The sequence below is a fragment of the Ursus americanus genome, chromosome 19 (assembly GCF_024610735.1).
Source record: "Ursus americanus isolate L20-20 chromosome 19, mUrsAme1.1.p, whole genome shotgun sequence".
In the NCBI taxonomy this organism is placed as follows: Eukaryota; Metazoa; Chordata; class Mammalia; order Carnivora; family Ursidae; genus Ursus; species Ursus americanus.
The window spans coordinates 42,944,031-42,959,505 of record NC_142145.1 but is presented as its reverse complement, the minus strand read 5'-3'; positions in this window follow the sequence as shown (position 1 = coordinate 42,959,505).

Below are 15,475 nucleotides of genomic sequence, written 5' to 3'. Positions count from 1 at the left end.
GCGAGTTAGAGACGTCACACAGGTGGGACCAATGCCAAGAAAAACAAAAAAGGAGAGAATTTCATGAAACAGGGATACCCTGGCCCACAACTGTTACAGAATCATTAATGAGACTGAAGACCCAAAAGCGGCTATGCAGTGTTGCAATCATGAAACCATCTGGTGATCTACGGATTTTATAGATTTGAAAGAACTGTTTCAATTGAATAATCAGGAGAAAAATCAGAGACTGGGGAGGAAGTGGACAGCGAAGAGGTGGGTGTTGAGGGTGAAGACAGGAGGTGTGGATCAATGGTTCTACCGGAATGACGTCAGAGTCAGCGACGTAGATGTAAAACTTACAGCCCTCGCTCCCATTCTTCAACCTCTCTGGTTCAGTAGATCTCGTACAGGGCTTGGACTTCTCCGATTTTAAAAAGCACTGTGGGTGGTTCAACCTCTGCTTGGAAATCATTAGTGTATATCCATTAGTTCCTTAGTTTGATTCATGCAGGAAGAAGAAGAAAATGGTTACGTGTTATGGACTGAATTGTATCCTCCCGAAAACATGTATGTTGTAGCCCTGAGCCCCCGAGGTGACTGTATTTGCAGACAAGGCCTCTACAGGGGTAATTCCATTGAAATGAGGTAATAAGGATGGGGCCCTAATTCGGTAGGACTAGGTGTCCTTATAAGAAGAGGAAGAGACACCAGCGATCTCTCCCTCTTTCTACGTGTGGTGCAGAGGAAAGGTAATGTGACAAGAGGGAGAAGGCAGCATCTGTGAGCCGGAAGCCAATCCTGTCACCCCTCAGTCTCGGCCTTCCAGCTACCGGGAAATACATGTCTGTGGTTGAAGCCGCCCAGCTGAGGTCTTTTGTTACGGCAGCCCTTGCTGACTAATACGCAAGGACAGGACTTTATTTCTAGGACACTGGAAATCCAACCAAGTGAGAAGGAGAGAATGAACTGATAATTAGCGATGACTGGGAAAAACCTGAAATTACTGAACTGAAAGGCACAGTCAAGAAAGCCAGAATCCGGAAAATGTGAGGATTGAAATTCCAGAGACAAGGTCAGCCTTGGAGAGAAGTACTTTATAACTTGTCCACATATTTCTTCATTGATGTTCTGAATGCCCTGTGAGCTGGGGAGATGAGGAAGCTCAGTTTGGTGAGGGTCAGATTTGTACAGCTGAGAAGTGAAAGACCCGGGAAAAGGACTGTGTATCTCTGTCTAATGAGTTCTGCCGTAGATAGGTTTCCCAAATTTCTATCATTTCTATTTCACCGTCATCATGTTTGCCATATCTAAGTCAACTTCTCACTATTATCTTAATTTATATATATTCATATATATATTTAAGATCAATTCAGATTATCTTAAATATACAATATTTGTATTTATGTATATTTACATGTATATTTAAGATCAATTCAGATTTTTATATAGCATCAATGCATGCAACAATATAACTGGTTTGACATGCTAGATTTTAAAAATAAATATATAAAATATTAAATTTCATAAATAATTTCAGAAAAGCCCACTCCGTATCCGCCTTGCACACCATCAGTGTGTGTGTGCTGCTTGCATGAGGACGGGCTCTCTTCCTGAGAAAGGAGAAAAGGAAGCCAGGAAATTCCTTACATCAGGAGGACATGCCTTATATCAAGAGGGAATGAAAAAAGGGAGGAAAACGAAGATTTGTGTGTACCTCATTTGAAGGGTAAAAAAAATAGTCCTCCAGGCTACCCAGATCAAGGAATATTTGATAGAGCAGGGCCGAAATCGTTACAGAATTAATTACTTCGGAATAAGGGGACTTGCATTTTTCAACTGCAAGGCGAGAGTTTTGCCGTCCATGGGTACCTGCTACGCAGATCAGAGAGTGATGAAAATGGCAGCAGTGCTGTCCTCAGACCCAGGCAGCAGGGCCCTGCTGGGGCCCCTGCAGTGGAAGACTCTGCCCAACTCTGGGTGCACCGGCCTCCTCCTCGCGCACATCAGAGCGTCTCTAGATCATATACCGCGCCTGCCGCTGGGACTCGAGTTCTGTGCTCTCAGGGCATCCCTCCCCTCCCCCCCCCCCCGGACTGCACAGCTGATGTGCGCAGACTTTGGGGGGCCAACACAGAGCTGTTAGCAATGCTTATGTATGGAGCTCAGACCGGGGTGTCCACAGTTGTGCATTCGGAGCTCTGCATGGTGTAGCATGGAGCTGTGACTGGGAAGAGAAGGGGGGGGACCCCGTCTTGCAAATATTAGGGGTGGGTTTGATTACCCCAGAGTCAGAGAACTGAGGAAAAGGGAGAAGTGATTCTCAGAGAAATAGAAGCGTCAGTTCAAGCAGGTGCAGCAAATCCCATCCTTTGCACCGTCAGTTCCTGGTAGGAACAGAATTAGCCAGAGCTGTCCAAGTTTTACGAAGATCATTTGAAGTGGGAATCTTGAACAATTGCGGACCAAGAGAGGGACTGCAGTGTGCGGCTAGTATCGAAGACTGGATTCTAGACGTTACCGCTGTGATCATTGTCCCTGAATGGGATGAACACAGAAAACCTTTCCTTACATGCATTTGGCTAAGACCTTTCCCGACTCGTTAGAAAGAAGGAAATGGAGGTTTGCGTAGAAATAACCTTGAGTACTGTTGGTTTGGTTTCGATAAGATACATATGTATTGAACAAACTCTGTCTTTCAGGTATTATGCGAGGCACTGGTGTACGTAAAATTGTACGAAAATCCATTCCTGAGGAGATCAGGTGGGGGAAGAGATTTCAGGTGGAAAAGAATTAAGATAGAGAAGATGGGGAATAATTCGTTTAGGAAGTGTGCTAGGGAGGGCACACGAGGTATATAATAAGGTTTGGGTCAGCTAGGGGTACATTTGAACTTAGCATGAATTTGTGGGGAGATCAGCAGAATTCTGTAATTTTGCTTAGCAAGGCCCTGCAGTCAGGAGGAGGAATAGGAAAAATGACTGGAGGGGGTTATGTCAAGCTTGGCACCGAGGTCATTTAAAAAATCGTGTTTGGTGAGAACAGCATTGAAGTGACTGGTCCTGCCACCTGGGTCAATTGTCATCATGATTTTCACTAACTTTTTTCTTTGGTTCTTACTATAGGCCAGTTTCTCTTCTTAAGTCTTTAAATACATCATCTCTGGCCTAAGCAGCAGTCCCGGGACCACCAGAGGGTTAGCAGTCTAGAGAAGACGGCAGGGCAGAGTGATTCCAGGGCTTGGTGAAGGTTCCAGAAATTTGTATTCAAGTGCTTCGATTTACCCTGGAGATGGATGGCATTTCAGTATGAAGAATTTAACTTTAAAGATTTGACAGTTCCAGAATGAACACCTGAGAGAGAGTAGTGTGATCTTCCCCGAAGGTCATTTAAAAGTGGATGCGTTATTTTGGCTGTTTTGGAATATTTTAGATGGAAGCAGGGTTATAAAGAAGATGGTCTCCCCAAATCCCCTCCTATCTTTAAGGATGTGAAATTAAGCCTGATAGTTTTGTTTTGTTTTGTTCTGTTTTGATTTAGGTTTCTACTGACAGAATAAAAAAAGAGGATTTAATCTCATTATTTAGAACTGAGAAGACACTGGGTGTTAGACGCAAGTAATGACACTGGGTGTTAGACGCAAGTAATGAAGCATGGAACTTTACATCAAAAACTTGGGATGTACTGTATGGTGACTAACATAACATAATAAAAAATTATTATAAAAAAAAGAATTGAGAAGATAGATTTTCAAACAAAATAATTTGGCTGCCTGTACTCTGAGAATTGTGGCTGTCTGTGACAGTGTTTCCCTTATTTGGTGAAGAAAAAAAAAATTCAGTCCAGATCGGCTTCATCTTTCATTGGGTTAAGATTTGGTAACAGGGCCATTGAGGGAAGCAATTTGCTATGGTGTCCAGATTTTAATTGGCATTTGTAATAACTAACTTAAAGACTTATGGTTAGAGGCATCTAGAAAAGGAGACACAGATTTGAGCCCACCTGGCTTGTTTGCCTGTGTGTGGGGATAGGACAATCTTCCTTCAGATATCGCAAAAGTCAGCGGGCCACGTAGGCAGAATCTTCCGTGAAGCTGATTGTTCATGCATCGCAAAACCCACTTTCAATGACTGAAATCAGTTTCCAACACCTCAAAGCGGGGACCATTCTGAGGCTTCTGAAAGCAATTTTGCATTTTATTTCTTTGCAAACTGACACATGGCTCTGTTTGCTTTGTAACAGAACAGCGGATTTAAAGCTCTGTGCTGCTCTGGGGGGCTCTCTCTGCCTCTTCCGCGCTGCATCCCGTGATCCTCTCTACTCTTCTGAGCCCCAGGCCCCAAGATGGCGGCCTAAATAGGGGATGTGTGGCCGAGTGATAAAACTGGAGTGAATCTATGATTTAACTGCAGAGATTCTTTCCCCAGTATTGGTACTGACTTGATTGTTCTGATTCCTTTGTTGATTTGGGTGCCCGAAAGATAATGTTAAGATTGAGCAAATGGGTTTTAAAGAATTTTAATTTTCTACAAATGTAGGTCACCTACTCAAAGCCTATTTTCCCATTTAAATCCTTTTCTAACTAATATGTTGTATCTAATCTCTCAACTGTAAGCAAAATATGTTTTTTCTTTTAGTGATAAATAGTAAGTTCTCTGCATTTCTGAGAACAAGCATTCATTGCTGAGAACTTCTCCTCATCTGCCCAGCTCCCCTGACTGGGATATTGGCTTATAAGAAAGGACTGTGTGTGTGTGTGTGTGTGTGTGTGTGTGTGTGTGTGTTCGAAATAAAAGGAAAGTCCATTGTGCGGTATGGTGAGTTTCCAAACAACAAATTTTGCTTTGCAAGTGATAGATTTAAAGTACTTTGGATTCCTAAATTTATTACCATTTACAAGTCATATTTTGTAACTTTGCTGTTAATCCTGAAACTTCATTTAGAACCTTAAGCCTGAACCCCATTGAAACCACCTCCTGGGGCCTACAAAAGGGTATGAAAATGCTCAGAAAGTATTTCATGGCCAGCATGGAGTGCAGTGGAGAGTTGGTGGGGAAGGGGTAGCTGGGAGGAGAGCTCCAGAAGGAGTGTCTCCCTGGCCACAGGGCTCATGCAGATGACGCCTCTTTTCCCTAGTTTTTATAATATCCAGGAGATGTGCAGACTGATCTGCAGTTCTCCAAAACTGCTACCTTGGTTCTCAGGGAGTGTCCTTTGAGACAAATTTCTTGAACATATTCTGTGTGCTTGGCAGTATGCCTAAGACCTCATCGGGGAACTATAGTGATAGACTACTGGCGAAAAGTTGTTTCGTATTTTGATACTTTCTGCCATTTGGTTTTTAAAACGTTTACACTTTGAAAAACATTACTATCACCTGTACATACCAACTCTGTTGTTGAAAATTAGTAGTGATTTTATAAGTTTCTTTTGAGCTCCACGCTTGAGAAGCTTTATTTAGGACTGCAGCCCATAAGGGATCATGGCTCAGATTTATAGAATCACTGGAATTTAAGTATCATCTATTCTTATTTCCTCACTTTCAGAAGACGAACCAGAGTCCTAGAGAGATTTATTGATAAATATAGAGAGTTGGATTTCTATGTATTAATTAATTGTTCCAATTCAAGTATAAATAACCTACAGGGTTATATTAGTTTCCGGTGTACTGTATAGTGATTCAATACTTCCATACATTACTCAGTGTTCATCACGATGAGTGTAGTCTTGGTGCATCTGGGTAGCTCAGTCAGTTAAGTATCCAACTTGATCTCAGCTCAGGTATCGGATCTCAGGTTTGTGAGTTCAAGCCCGGCATTGGTCTCCATGCTGGGCGTGGAGCCTACTTAAAAAAAAAAAAAAAAAAAGTGTACTCTTAATCTCCTTACCTATTTCCCCTCTCCCCTCACCTACCGCCCTTTTGGCAACCACAATTTTTTTTTTGTATTTAAAAGTCTGGCTTTTGTTTGTTTGTTTGTCTCTTTTTTCCTTTGGTCATTTATTCTGTCTCTTAAATTCCACATATAAGTGAAATCATAAGGTATTTGTCATTTAGAGACTTGTATTTACTCTGACTAAATCAGAATTTTTCATAAAAAATTTAATTTGGGTTTTGTTGCAATAGTCAAGTATCTGATACGCGGCAAGTACGGAGATTGAAGATGATTTCGCAGATCAAAAGATTACACAGCAGCTAATAGCGAAGAGCCTATTCCTTCCACGCGCATTAGCTTCTTTGAGCTCCACTCTAGATGAGATCTGGACGTCTGCCTGAGCTCGCATTTGCCCTGTTTGTTCCTCCAGCACGGTTGGAGCTGTTAGATAAGTTTTGTCTTAAACCACAATCATTAAATAAGTGTCCACGGAGCTTCCTCTGTGAACCACAAAAGAAAAACCAGGCATGGTTTCTACTCACGAGACGAGACAAATCCGGGTGAGACAGCGAATAACACATCTTTCAAATTACTATTATACAATGGCATAATGAAAGCCGGGTTGACAGTTATAGATAATAAATAAGGAGGACATACCCGCGTTGCTTCTGAGATCAGAATCTGATTTGTGTTCATTGAACACATGGCAGTTGCTGCTTGGTTTACCCACTGAGACTACGTATCCTGTTGAGAAATGAAGATTGAAAAGATTAGTGCGTTCATTTTAGGCTGACACTTTGCAAGAGAGAGCGTGGGCTGTGTGGCATAATAAAAATTGTGGAGGGACATTTTTCAGACCAGTTAGAATGGCTGCATTAGAGAATCCAAGAAAATGTCTGTCATTATCTTTACAACATACAAGTGATCTTTGTTCGGGTGTGAGCCTAGTTTCAGCAAGAGCTGCCGATGGAGCTGTGGTCATGCATGGACAGAGTGAAGGAGAGGAGTGTATGTTAGGGAAGCGAAGTCACATTTGGAGAGGAGCTGTGTCAAGGTAGGGTTCTGAGGTTTACTGGTCACAATCCCAAATTTGGGATGAAAAAGTTACTCTTTTGTTCAGTGTTCAAGTTGGGGGTTTGTCCTGCAAGAGAGAGTCAACTGCTGACTTTACTTGAATGTGCTTGGAAAGAGAAGAACTTAAAGCAGCCACGAACAGAAGAATGCCAGGTTTTCGGGAGCCGTCGCCAAAGCCCAACAATTTCTCAGAATTTTCAGAGGTGCCAGAGGGGCGTTTGCATTTCAATGGAAAAGTTCTGAAAGCTCTGGAAACTATGCCCAGTTTTACTTTTTCATTAAAGGCAAAAAATGTTGCTGTGAATAAGGGACAGAAGCACTTGCTAGGGCTTTGTTAAGAGTTAAGAGAAGGGACCTCTGGGAAATTTTTAATTGTTCAATCCTTTGCCACAAAGCTGAGACAAAGGGGATGGAGTCATAATGGCAAATAGAAAAGTACTGTTCACTTTCATACAAAAGTACCCAATGTCTGGAGCCCAATGTCTGGAGCCATTTTTCACTAGCCTGGCTCTGAAATAAAGACAGAACTTTCTAGGTTTAAAGAGATGTAGTAGAAACAGCATTGCAGTAACATCATGATTCCCCCCGTAAGTACACAGTCATCCTAAGTATTTAATCTCCCACACACTGCAAATACCCGGTTAGGTAGCTTGGAGATTAGAGCACTCATGAAAGACAATCTTCCAGAAAAAGAATAATACTATTTCTGTTGCAGTTGGGAGGATTTTAAGTAGACTGGTGGTAATAGTCAAAAGTAGAAGAACTCGGGGTAGCAAATCAAATGATTTTAGGTCTAATTCTACCACAGCAAGAAGGCAGTACTTCAATAGAAATATAATGCAAGCCACAGAGATAATTAAAATTTTCTGGTAGCTACGTTAAAAAAGTAAAAACAAACAGGCAACATTAATTATAATACTGTATTTTATTTAATCTGATGTATCTAAAATAGTACCACTTCAATACGAAACTGATACAAAAATTAGTAATAAAACACTTAATTTTTTCTTATCAAGTATTTGATGTAAAATATTATCACTTCAATATAAAATGGATATAAAAATTAGTTATAAAACACTTAATAATTTTTTCTAAGTATGTGAATTTTGTAAGTATTCTGTACTTACCGGCTTTCTCCATTTGAATGCTAAATTTTCATTAAAAATACTCGATTGGTGTTCAGATGTCATAAACTTGTGGTTGGAAGAGGGGATTCACAAATATACTGTAACAATGTCTAAGAACTGAATGGAGTGACAGTTTTTAATTTTAAACTAATTAAAATTAAATAAAATTGAAAATTCAATTTTTCAGATTTACTTGCTCCATTTCAGGTAATCGATGGGCAACATGTGGCGAGGTGCCCACTGTATTAGGGCAGCTCTAAGAAGTTGCTAGACATTTTGTTTTGTTTTGTTTTCTATTCTGCTGTAATTTTATTTGTTTCAAATATGAGCTAATCAAGGGAGTTTTGGAAATTGGCTGATTATACCTTTTTTTTGTAGAGATATTTTGGGGGCAATACAAATGTTGTATGAGCCTTGACTTGTCTTTTGCTATAGGGTTTTTTTTTTTTCTTCTCTTTTTAAGATTGTGTGTGTATCTTGCTAGAATTTTTCAAAACGCTGACCAAGCTTGTCCTGTGGGGTACAAGGAGCCACTTGCTGGTGGGGTTCGGGGATGGGAGAGGAAGATGAGATAAACCAGGGTCCGAAGGAGGGACATTTTCTCTCCACGTTCAGAAATGTGAACATTATCTTTCAGGTAATAGGACCACATATTTTCTGATTATTAAACTAATGATTCTTTATTATAAAAAATTAACAGCATTCAGATTAGCCTGAAAAGATAATAGAAACCATCCATAATTCCACCACCCAGAGATAACTGCTGGTAACACTGAACATAGTTCTTTTTTGTCAGATAAATTTATTCAAACAATGACTGCTTTCTAGAAGATTCTATAGCTCTTTAGGAGGTCCTCTCCTGATAGCTAGTAGGGAAGTGTTGCTCAATAATGAACACTATCTCAGTCTTAAAAGGACTTGCTTTCTGTTTCAATATTCAATCTTTGCAGAGTTTAAGTTCCTATCAAGCTTCGTTTAAATAGTTCCTTTTGCTTGAACTAGACCCTGGAGTTCAATTCTCAGTCTTCCAGATTTCTACTCTTTTCCCTTCTTTCCTCCAACGTGACAATTGAGTGTATAAAGCAAGTTGTGTGCCCTTCTGGCAGGGTGCCTGTGCTCTGGGACAGAGGGGCTGCTGTGATCTACTCCTGACTGGTGTCTGCAAGATGCCCTCTCCCTCTGGTCTCTTGACATGCTGTATTGGTACCCACTGCTGGAGTCCCTGGTCCTTGCCAGTTAAGCCTGTATGGTCTCTTCATCTCAAACCTTGCAGTCCCTGCATCCTCCAAAATCATCCTTTTGTGACCCCTCAATGGGCTCATGGAAACCTCTGGATTTCCTCCAGGCATCACAAGGGTCACAGGGAGCCAGACCTGCTCCCTCAGACTCACCCGAGCTGCCTGACCTCACTGTCACTCATGCCTTGCTGGAAATTGCTACCAGGAGAGCATTTCCAGGAGCCCTATTGCCTCCTCCCGGTTTGCCCAGGTCACCATGTCACCAGTCCTGTCTGGTAGTTTCCAGGTCCAGGTGACTTACTTCTGGCTTCTTTTACCTCTATTTCCTCTTGTTGCCTTGGGCCAGAAAGGGTGGGCATTGTTCTCCTATGTCAGAAGTTCTCAAAGTGTAACTCACAGATCTCTGGAGTCCCAGAGACATTTTCAGAGGATCCGCGAGATCAAAACAATTTTCATAAAAATACTGAGAAATGATTTCCCCTTTTCACTCTGACATTTGCTCTGAAGATGCAGAAGCAATGTAGGTGAAACTGCTGGCTCCAGGAAGGAGCTCTGCGCTCTGCTAGGAGTCACTGTATTCATGACGCCATATAGTAACCACACACAAAACACACACACACACACACACCCCAAGAGACAGAGAAAAAAATAAAAAAAAAATAGCCTGCTAATTTCACTTAGGGAAGTCTTTGATAAAGCAAAAAAAAAAAAAATATATATATATATATATACACACACACACATATTAAATCGCAACTTGGCACACAGAGTACTGAGTTGCAAAATATGACAGTTGTTTTAAAGAAAAGCATGTAGGCAATTATTTGAATGTGAGCTGAACTAGCAGTTTTTTCCACAGAACACTAATTTTTACTTGACAGAACAACGGACCATCTATGATACTGTGATAAGCTGTGATAAACGGACAAACTGTGATGAGTCAGACTTGACTTTTTGGTGGATATTTTCTCAAAAACGAATGAGGTGAGACCGTCATTTCATTACATTGCAAGTATTTGCTGCCAGTAATAACATTTGAGTTTTCAACCAAAAAGTAGAAGTTTGGAAAACTTGTATCAACCATCATGAACTTGACAGCTTCACAATATTTACAGATTTTTTCCGAATGAGATTTGTGATGATGGCAACTGATGTGAGTTTCAACATTATATAATAAAATATGTCAACATTTGGAAGATCTGCATAACTCAGTGAACTGATAGTTTCCAAAGGTACAGGAAAAAAAAATGGTGCATTTTCATTATCTTTTATTTTGAAATAGTCAACATCTTAATAATTGTGTACCATAATAACTGTGTCGGGTCTACACTTAAATGCCTCCATTTGTATTTACACATGGTTTCTTTCCACAAAGGATGTGAAGGTAGCTACAGTCACAAGCATTATAAAAATACTACTACTACTGTCACTACTACTACTACTACTACTACTGTTACTACTGTTACTACTACTACTACTACTGTTACTACTACTACTACTGTTACGACTACTACTGTTACTACTACTACTACTACTGTTACTACTACTACTACTACTGTTACTACTACTGTTACTACTACTACTACTGTTACTACTACTACTACTGTTACTACTACTACTGTTACTACTACTACTACTACTACTACTACTACTACTACTACTACTGTTACTACTACTACTACTACTACTACTACTGATGCAGTAGGGAACCAGATTTCACAAGTCAGCTTTATCCTGAATTTTATAATCTTGCAAAATTATTTCATGTTCACAGTGCCAAAAATTTATAGTCTTAATCTTTTTTTAATAAAAATTTTATAAAATCTGTACCTGCTAGAAATGTCAGGACTAGATAGCTCAGGCCAGGCATTTCAGTTGTTTATAAGAAAACATTTTCAAAAAATTTCTCAGTGATAATATTTCAATGATCTAAAGCTAATTTTAACTTAAAAAATTTATTTGCCAAAAAAAATGACCTCAGATTTTAAAATATTTAAAAATGTGTTTTTTAGCTTTTAGGAGTATAATTATTTTATATGTAAGATCATCTGATGATCATTGATAACAATCTTTAGTTTTACTAAAAAATGTCATAGTCAAAAAATCAACTTAGGCATTTATTATTGCATTCATTCATTCAATCATTCATTCTTCAAATGTTCAGTGATTCCTAAGTTATATTTCAGACTCTGGGCTAAATATTTATTATACAAAAATGATAATATCTTTCTTTAAGGACCTTGAAAGGAATATGGAAATCAAACAAAATGAAACAACTAGTAAGGAATGCGATAAAAACTAAAACACAGTTGTTTTGGTTTTCTTGGTATTTAAGATTGTCCCAATCAAACTGGCATTTGAAAGAAGTAGAAATCATAGTTCTCAGTCTAAGGGAGATTATTCTGGAGGTAGACTGAATTACTGTTCACTGGTATCTGGTACCCTTTTTGTGGAAGGCTTATGCCCCCGGCCCCCACCTTGTTGAACTCAGACTTGCAGTGATACCTTTTTGCAGTTGTATTTAACATACCTCCGATAACTAGTGATGGCAAGCACTTTTTGGACATTTTTAATTGGTTAGCTTGTCTTTGTATTATTATTATTTTTTAAAAAGATTTTATTTATTTATTTGACAGAGAGAGACAGCCAGCAAGAGAGGGAACACAAGCAGCGGGAGTGGGAGAGGAAGAAGCAGGCTCATAGCAGAGGAGCCTGATGTGGAGCTCGATCCCAGGACCCTGGGATCACGCCCTGAGCTGAAGGCAGACGCTTAACGACTGAGCCACCCAGGCGCCCCGTGTCTTTGTATTATTAATAAAGAAAAGATAGTAAGAGTTCTTTATCTATCTTGAATACTAATCATTTGTCAGATAGATGTTCTGTAAACATTTTCTTCTAATTCCTGGTTTGCCTATTTATTTTCTTACCAGTGTCTTTGGATGAGAAGAATTTAAAAAAATTATGAAATCTACTTTATCTTTTTTCTTTTGTGGCTATTTGCTTTCTATGAGATCTAAGAAACTTTTGCCTACCCTCAAGTCAGAAAGATATTCTCCCATACTTCCATTAAGTGTTTTATGGTTTTAGCTTTTAGGCCTAAGTTTATGATCCATCTCAAATTAATTTTTGTACGTAATTTGAGGTAGAAGCCAAGGTTAATTTCTTTCCATGTGGACACCTAGTTCCTCTAGCAGCATTTGTTGAAAAGACTTTTCCCATGGGATTGTTCTGTTGGATTTGTTTGTAATCAAAAGATCATATGGGAGTGGGTCTATTTCATTGTGTTTCATTGATTTATCAAATCTTATGCCACCACTTCATTGTCTTGATTATGTAGCTTTGTACGTCTTCGAATCAGAGAGTATATTTCCTTTACCTTCATTCTTTTGGATAGGTTAGGTCTTTTGCATTTTCATATAAATTTAAGAAACTGGGGCTCCTGGGTGGCTCAGTTGGTTAGGTGGCCCACTGGATTTCTGCTCAGATCATGATCTCAGGGTCACGGGATTGCACCCCATGTCAGGCTCTGTGCTTAGCCGAGCGTCTGCTTCAGGATTCTCTCTCTCCTTCTCCCTCTGCCCCTCTCCCTGCTCGTGTGTGTGTGCTCTCGCTCTCTAAAATAAAAATAAATAAATCTTAAAAAAATAAATTAAAGAAACAGCTTTTTAATTTTTACAGAAAACCCCGTGAGATTTTGAGCGAGATTGGGTTGAATCTATATATCAATCTGGGGAGAACGACCTATTTATTATATTGAGCCGTCCAATTTAGAACCCTATATTTAATTCGTTCTTTTTCCAGCAAAATATTGTAGTTCTCAGTGTAAAATTTTTGCACATTTTTGTGAAATGTATTCTTTAGTTTCAGGGTTTGACATTATTATAAATGGAATTTTAAAAAATTTCACTTTTCTAGTTTGCTGCTAGGGTTAAAACATGCAATTGATTTTTATATATTAACCTTATACCTTGCGATGTTAAATTTACATACTAATTCTAGTAGTTGTTTTGCAAATACCTTTGGATTTTCTATATACATCATCATGTCATATGCAAAAAGAGACAGTTTTTATTCTTTTTTTAATAATATTTAAGCCTTCTAGTTCTTTTTCTTTTTTGTCTTAGTGCAATAGCTAGGAACTCCAGTATAATGTTGAATAGAAGCAATGAGAATTAACATCTTTACCTGTTCTCCATCTTTGGAGAAAAGCATTTGATATCGGTTTATGATAATTAGTTTCAGTTTCTAGTTTTCTGAGAATCAAAAAAATCATTAAGTGTTGAATTTTATCAAATATATTTTCTGCATCCACTGAAATGATTATATAGTTTATCTCTTTTATTAATAGTATGAATTGCATTAATTGACTTTTGAATGTTAAATCAACACATTGCATTCCTTGGTTAAACCTTACTTGTTCATGCGTAGTATCCATTTTATATAATGTTAGATTCAAATTTGCTAATCTCATAAAACAAGCTGAAATGTGTTGCTCCTCTTCTATTTTCTGAAAGATTTTATGTAAGAGTGGAAATTATTCTTCCCATCAACGCTGATTGAATCTACCAGTAAAACCATTTAGGCCTTGAATTTCCTTTGTGGAGAAATTTTTTTTTAAATAATAAATCCTATTCATTCAATAAATATAAGATTAGATTTTCTGTTTCATTTTATATCAATTTTAGTAAGTTGTATTTTTAAAGGAATTTGTCTGTTTCATCTAAGTTGTCACATTTTTTTGGCATAAGGTTGTTCATAATGTGTTCTCCTACCATTCCTTACTTACTCCAATAGGATCGTTTATTCCTGATGTTGGTAATTTGTGCTTTCTTTCTTTTTATCGATCAATCTAGCAAAAGATTTATCAATTTTGTTGATCTTTTCAAAGAATGAAGTGTTGACTTTATTTTCTCTATTGTCTGTCTTCCACTTGGTCTCTGGTCTTGTATTAATGATTTCTTTCCTTCAGCTTCTTTTGGATTTACTTTGCTCTTTTTCTAGCTTTTTAAAAATTTATTTATTTATTTATTTATTTGACAGAGAGAGAGAGAGAGCACAGCAGCGGTAGCAGCTTTTTCTAGCTTTTTAAGTGGAATTTTGTGTCATCAACTTTAGACATTTTATATTTTCTGATAAAATCATTGAAGGAGGAATCTAAGCATCGCCTTAACTGCACAACAAACTTGGATATATTGCATTTTATTATCATTCTGCATGTAAAATTTCACGTTTCTTTTGTAATTTCTTCTTTGACCTATAGATTATTTAAAAGTGCATTGATTAATTTCTAAGTATGTGGAGTTGCCTTAGATATCTTATTACTGATTTCCAATTTATTTTCTTTGTGGTCAAGGAATATGCTCTAGTTTTAATCTTTAAAATGTATTGAAACTTGTTTTATAGTTTAGTACATGGCCTATTTTTGTGAGGATTTTTATGTCTATGTTTATGAGATATATTGGGTCTGTAGTTTTTCTTCCTTTTGATGTTTTTATCTGCTTTTGGTAATACTACCTCATAGAATGAGTTTGGAAGCTTTCCTTCTGCTGTCTGGAAGAGATCATGGAGAATTATATCATTTCTTCCTTAAATCTCTCATAGAATTCACCAGCAAAATATCTGGGTCTGATGCTTTCTTTTTGAAATATTATTATTTTTTTAAGATTTCATTTGAGAGAGAGAGAGAATGAGAACGAGCAGGGGGGAGGGGCAGGGGGAGAGAGAGACAAAGAGAAGCAGACTCCCTGCTGAGCAGGGAGCCAGACTTTGGGATCGATCCCAGGACCCCGAGATCATGACCTGAACTGAAGGCAGATGTTTAACGGACTGAGCCACCCAGGCTCCCCTTCTTTTGAAAGATTATTAATCACCGATTCAATTTCTTTAATAGATAAGAGGCTATTCAGGTATTTATTTCTCCTTGTGTGAGTTTTGGTAGTTCATGTATTTAAAAAAAAATTGATCCATTTCGTCCAAGTTATCAAGTTTTGAGGCACAGAGTTATTTGTGGGATTAACAGCAATGATCCTTCCTTCACTTATGATGTAGCAATTTAAAATTAGCAATCTAAATATAGGTCATTTCTCACTTACCGTAATTTTTCTGGATTTAACATTGTTCCTTTTTTAAGTCTATAAAAGACTGATATGCCAATCAAAGCTAACCTTCCCAATTTGTGCTTTGA